The 6,000-nt window shown below is 63.3% G+C and overlaps 1 long non-coding RNA gene across 1 annotated transcript; it reads left to right on the plus strand.

The window, feature by feature from the left end:
- The first annotated feature begins 2,682 nt into the window (after positions 1-2,682).
- LOC133208776 (uncharacterized) lies at positions 2,683-4,589 on the plus strand. Its single transcript, XR_009724510.1, has 3 exons — positions 2,683-3,508; positions 3,632-3,694; positions 4,478-4,589. It is a non-coding gene; the product is annotated as an uncharacterized LOC133208776 (long non-coding RNA).
- Positions 4,590-6,000: the final 1,411 nt, after the last annotated feature.

Genomic DNA, 6,000 nt, shown 5'->3' on the forward strand with positions numbered 1-6,000 from the left:
AGAAGGAGCCAGATGGGGCAGAGGGGACACAGAGACACCAGACAATAAAACCCAAGGTCCTTAACAGCCCAGCTCTGAGCTGGGGCCTCCTCGCTCCTCTGCCCCATGTGGAGCACGCACCTTCCCACAGGCACCCACACTGGCTGCACTGCCTCCCAGGGCAATCCGCAGCCTTCAGCTGAAATTCTAGCTCCATGCTCCGTAGTGGATGGAGATAAGGACGAAACTACTCCTCTGCTTACAAACAAGGGGCCAGATTCTCCTGCCAGCATCCGGCCGGCGGTACCGGAGCCAGCGAGGCCAAACCTGGCCACAAAGCAGCTCGGTGCAGGGATTGCAACCAGGATCCAGCAGCCTGCCCATGGTATGCGGAGCGGGAAGTGCGGATCAGTTCTGGCTTCTCCTTTTACCTGAGGCCAGCGTGAATCCCAGTGGTGCAGGAGGAGCGACGTGAAGTGAGGGCGGCTTGGGGAAACAGGATCCCCTCCTGGGGACAGTATCAAAGACACATGCAAAAGGGAAAAGAAAAGACCAACCCTTCCGTCCCCCATCCCCATCCCTGCTCCAGACAAAGGCAAACCTGGGTACACGTGAAACACAAACCACACCAAGACCCCAGGCTGGCCCAGGCTCCCCTAGCCCCATGGCACCCCTGGGGAGCAGCCTCACGCACAGACCTGAGTGGCAGCGATGCCCAAACCGAGACACGGGGCCCATGATGAGAATCATGCTGGAAGAACAGCCCACCGGGGGGAAGCAGCGCAGGGAGGTACCTTTGCGATCCCCAGCCACACCGACGGTGTCCCCCGACCGCGGGGCACCCCAGTGCCGCTGCGCTGGGAGGGGACAGGTATTTATGGGGGTGAGCGGCTATCCCCCTGCGCTGGGGACCGCGGCTGCCATTGGCTCCCACACCACCCGGGCAGCATCGATCTCCAGGGGCTCGCTCTGCCAGGGCCAACTTTACAAGGGAAGCAATTATTTCTTCTCCTTTTTTTTCCCCTCCCCATCTGAAACAAAGACTCGGGCTACAGCGAGAGCACGGATGAGAAAACAGGCGGGGAGCGGGGGGGGACTGGAAGAAAACCCACACAAACCCACGGCCCTTGAAACGGGAGGGAAGGATAAAAAAGAAACCGGAGGCTGCAGAGGTAGACGTGGAGATGGGAGGGCAAAAAACTGCGGAGGGGAGAGGCGGCCGCCGGGAGCTGCGCGGGGAGCTCGGCCGGGTCACACGGTACCGCACCTCCGCGGAGCCGCCGGCCACCCCTCCGAGGCCACCCGGGGGGAGGCCCTGACCCACGGGGACTCAGTCCCTTGTGGCGGCTGAGAGGACACGAGCCCCCCCCCCCCTCGGGGCTCTGCTCCTGCTTCCCCATAGTGGGCTCTCCCCCAGTGACCGCCGGAGCCGGGGGGCCAGGCGAGCGGATCCACCTGCCGTTGGGCAGCCGGCCACCGAGCCCACGCCCGCGCCAGACCCCGGCATCCCACGAACCCGCTTCCCGTGGGCTCCCCCTCATCACGCCCGGGACCAGCAGCCCCCGTTCCCGGCCGCCAGGAAACCGGCTCCCTGCCCGCGGCTGCAGCACCCTCCGGCAGCGGGAGCCCTCCCCGGTTCCTGCCCAGCGCCACCGGCCAGCGGCTGCTGGGGCGGGGAGCAGCGGGGCGCGGGGCTCCTCCGCTCCCTATCCCGGGGGATGCTCCCGCCAGGGCCGGTCCCAGCGGGCAGGATCCGGCCCCGCTCGCAGCCCCCCCCCTGCACCCGCCCCGCAGCCGGGTCCGCACCTCCCGGCCGCGCTGCCGGTGCCGCTGCCGCTGCCGCTGCCGGTCCTGGTCCTACCTGCGCGGCGCCGCCGCCGTCCCCGTCTGCAGCCGCCGCCGCCGCCGAGCCGCGCTGCCGCGGGGGCGGGCAGCGGAAAGGGGGGGGGGCAGCGCCCCCTCCCCGCCCCCGGCCTTCCCCCGGCCCCGCCGGTCCGCCCGGCCCGCCCCGGCCCCGGCCCCCAGCCCCTGCAGCGCCGGCCGCAGCTCCCGCCCCTCCGCAGCTCCCCCGGCCCGGCCCTGCCCTGCGCCCCCCCGTGACCCCCCCCCGGGGCCGCACTGGGGCCGGGCACAGGGAGGCACAGCCCAGACTGGGGGCAAAGAGGGGCACAGCCCGGGATGGGGGGCACAGCCCGGGATGGGGGGCACAGCCCGGATGGGGGGACACAGCCCGGGATGGGGGGCACAGCCCGGGATGGGGGGGCACAGCCCGGGATGGGGATGCCCGCTCTGGGACAAAAACCATCTCAGCCAGGACCCAGCATCGTCACCGGCCTTAATGTGCACTGAGCCACGGCAGGTTCAGGGAAGCGGCTGCAACTGCCCTGAGACACACGGCAGTGGGGTGCTGCGGGTGCATCCCACACCGGTGCCCTGAGACACATGGCAGTGGGGTGCTGCGGGTGCATCCCACACCGGTGCCCTGAGACACACGGCAGTGGGGTGCTGCGGGTGCATCCCACACCGGTGCCCTGAGACACACAGCAGTGGGGTGCTGCGGGTGCATCCCACACCGGTGCCACAGCCCTGAGTGCTGGGGCACAAACAGGCCCCCAAAACCACACACGCATGAGCACTCCCCTTGTATCCTCAAGACAGATATAGCCACTTCTGTAGGTGCTCCTGGGCAAGGTGGCTGCCACCTAACCCCTGGGTGATGCCAGCTCAGAGGGAGCTGGTGGTGTAACCCATCCACATGCACACCTCTCCCTTTGAAGCCTCCCAGCCAGTTCGTGTCTCACTTCACCTCCAAGGACCAAGCCAGTAGCAAAATCAAAGAGAATGTGCAGATGGCACCCGGGTTCTGTCCCTTTCACAGTGTCCTGCCTGCCCCCAGCACAGCATCACTGCTGGCTGGAGCATGTCACCACCGCTGGGCTCTGAGCCGCAGCGGCAGAGATGGCCCTGGAGAAGGATGGGGATGGGAATGTGTGGGAGCTGCATCCCACCAGTGACAGCTCCCCCAGGACGGCTCCAGGCTTTGCCTTCACACCGAGCATTCACCCAAGCTCCCCAGCCCCTTGTGTCCAGAGCACCAGGGTGCAACCCATGCCGTTCCTCTAGCATTAATAAAGCCATTAATTAACTAATAGATTGCTACTAATTGACTACTAGAAATGCCACTTTGCAATGCCTCAGTCTGGATCACGGTGGTAAGCGGGCTCAAGGAGGCAGAAGACATTTTAATGCCAGGGCGGCTGTTTAATACAGGCAAACCCTCCCCGGGTCGCTTCTGAAGCCCCACGCACACCGAGCACAGGCCAACATAGGCAAAACAACGCGACAGATGAGCCGGGTTTCCCAGGAGAAAAACCCAAACGGGAGGAGAGGAGCCCGGCCGCAGGCTGCACAGAGCCGCTTTTCATTACAAAGGGCCAGGAAACATCTCGGAGCTGCCAGCAACACCGACACCATGCAAGAGGGAATCTATCAGGCTGATGCAGCAACAAAGGCAGTTAAATCTAGCCAGGTAAGAGGCTTTTGAGGCTAGCTGCCCATTCCCGCAGCACAGGCTTCTTTAGTCTTTTTCTTTCTTGCTTTCTTTTGTTGTTTTTTTTTTTCCCCTATTTCTTTTTTCCCTCTTCTTTTCTAGGGGGAATTATTTTGGGTAATCCGTGCGTTGCTGCTCGTTGAGCGCTGGAGCAGAAGTAAGCAGGTAACCGGCGCTTTCATCCCCAGCCCCGCTTCCCACCGCCACTGGAACTCCAGCGAGGGGCTTTGAGCCTCAAAGGGAAGTGGCGTGGCTGGGCCGAGGCAGCTGGAGCTGCGCTAAGCTCGCAGCAGCTGGGAAGCGCTTGGGGTCTTTGATCGAAGGGATGGCAGCGGAAAGCTACCTGGGGATGAGCAGCTTCCACACCAAACCCCTGCTGCACCGGCGGAGGCTCGGCGCTGTAAGGCATCGCTGGGTGGTTGGGGTGCGAGCACCCACCTGGAGGGAGGGAGCAGGGTACATCCATCACCTTCTCCTGCCTGGAAAGGCAGGGGGGACTGGGGCATCCTCAGCATCAGGGCAGGCAGAGTGGCGACCCTGTGGTGTAAGCAGGGCTGCATGACACTCATTGCCTGGCCTCTCCTAGCAGGGCAGAGAGGTGCTGGGAGTGGGAAAGCCACTCACGACACCCAAGTCATGGGGAAAGGCAGGTGCTGTGGTCAGGAAGAGACCATACACAGGAAGATGCTCCCATTCCCGGGTGATTTGGGCATCTTGGTGGGATGCACCAGGATGGAGCCCAGGCCTTGAAGCCTGTTAGCGGCCAGGAGGGTGTCTCTGAAGGGATCCGTGTCCCTGGAAGCTCGCCCGCCAACTCCAGTCCTCCCAGTGAAACACCCCAGGCCAGGATGGGCTTTGCCCTGGGCAGCCGCCTTCTCATGAACTGGCTGTGTGGAGGATGTGCCAGCAGCCCGTGACTCAACAGCTTCTCCTGCTGCTTCGCATCAGCGGGTGGGATGTGAAATGAACCCAAGGGCTGTAATGAGCCGTGCCGGCGGAGGCAGCGCCAGCTCAGTGAGCTGTGCTGCTGTGCAGGGACCCATGGCCTCCCACTGTCCCAGGGTTGTGGCTATGACAAGGGGGTGGCCGCAACTCACCTCCCTGATGGAGCCCATCCCCTTGTTCTGCTGAAATCTCCTCAGGTATCGCCCCACCAAACCCAGAAGACCCTGCTTTGATCCAACTGCTGTTGCACAGACTCCATCCATCCCCTCGGGGTGCCTTTCACATCACCCCAGGCCACGTGCTGCGTGGGCACCGTGCAGTGATGGAGCATGGAGCACCCCACGCCCTGCCTCAGCATGGGGCAAAGGCAATGCTGGATCCTTCTTCCCCATCATCTTCTTCCTCCTCTCCCCCTACCCAGCCGGCATCTGCGGCTGCAACAAGATTAAACCAATTGCTCTGTTATTTGTTTCATATTTAATAAGGGCTTGAGGAGCAGATCTCCCAGCAAGCCCCTGCTATCAATCAAACCCGCACTGAGTCCCCCTTCGCGCCTGCCTTTCTAAGAAGAAAGAAAACAAAATTGGACTAATTTATTATTCATTCGTTCATTAAGTCCGTATTAACCAGATATATTATAAAGGAAAACAGGACTGCGCCTTTTGATCAGCGAATTCTCTGCTCATGAATATGCATGAGCTCCCCCACCCCGGCACCTCTCCCGTGCGCTGCCGGGTGCCAGCTCCGGGCCGGGTCCTGGCACACGGCGGGGCTGGGACCTGCCCTCGGCTCTGCTCGCACGGCCCCGGGCAGCGGCGGGGCTGGCCCGGGAGGCCCCAGCGCTCAGGGCACCCCTGAGCTGGCTGCAAGCGGGTGGGGAAGCCCCGCTGGTGGGGACGCCCTGAGGGGCACCGGGGCTTGGGGCTCCCCCCGCGCCTGCCGGGGCTGAGCAGGAAGCCGAGCAGGTGTTGTTTCCGCGGTGTGAACACGCAGCATATGTCCCGGTTCCGCAGCGCGGCGGCGGGCGGCGATGCCCGCGGCTCCCCCGGTGCTGCAGGGAGGCAGAGCAGGACCCCGAGGTGCCAGCAGTGCCCTGTGAGACTGGCACAGAGGCACGGTGTCCCCCGGATCACTGGGGCACCCTCCATGAGCCCCTTGGTCCAGCCCGGGGAGGATGGGCTGGAGCAGGACTGGGGCGCTGGGATGCTGATGTAGGCACCAGTCACAAGCTCACAGCGATGCGTGCCCGAGTGAGCCAGCAGCGCTGGGAGAGCCACATCCCAGCCCAGGAGATGCTGCACCCTGTGGCAGCAACAGGCGCCCAGAGAGAGGAGAGATGCTGGGTGGCACATCCGCATGGATGTCCGTGCACCCGTGCAGTCCAGAGCAACCCGAAAATAGGTTGGTTTAAAAAATGCATCACTTTGAAGTTATGTAAATGAAAGGCAGTGGCAAACAGAGCATGCTGGCAAAAGGTTTCCAATTTTTTTCTTTTCCCTTCCTCACCAGCTTCCTCTGGTTAAAAT

Source organism: Neopsephotus bourkii, unplaced genomic scaffold (genome assembly GCF_033783945.1).
Source record: "Neopsephotus bourkii isolate Nb327-2 ecotype Australia unplaced genomic scaffold, CSIRO-AGI_Nbou_v1 NB_284, whole genome shotgun sequence".
NCBI classification, from domain to species: domain Eukaryota; kingdom Metazoa; phylum Chordata; class Aves; order Psittaciformes; family Psittacidae; genus Neopsephotus; species Neopsephotus bourkii.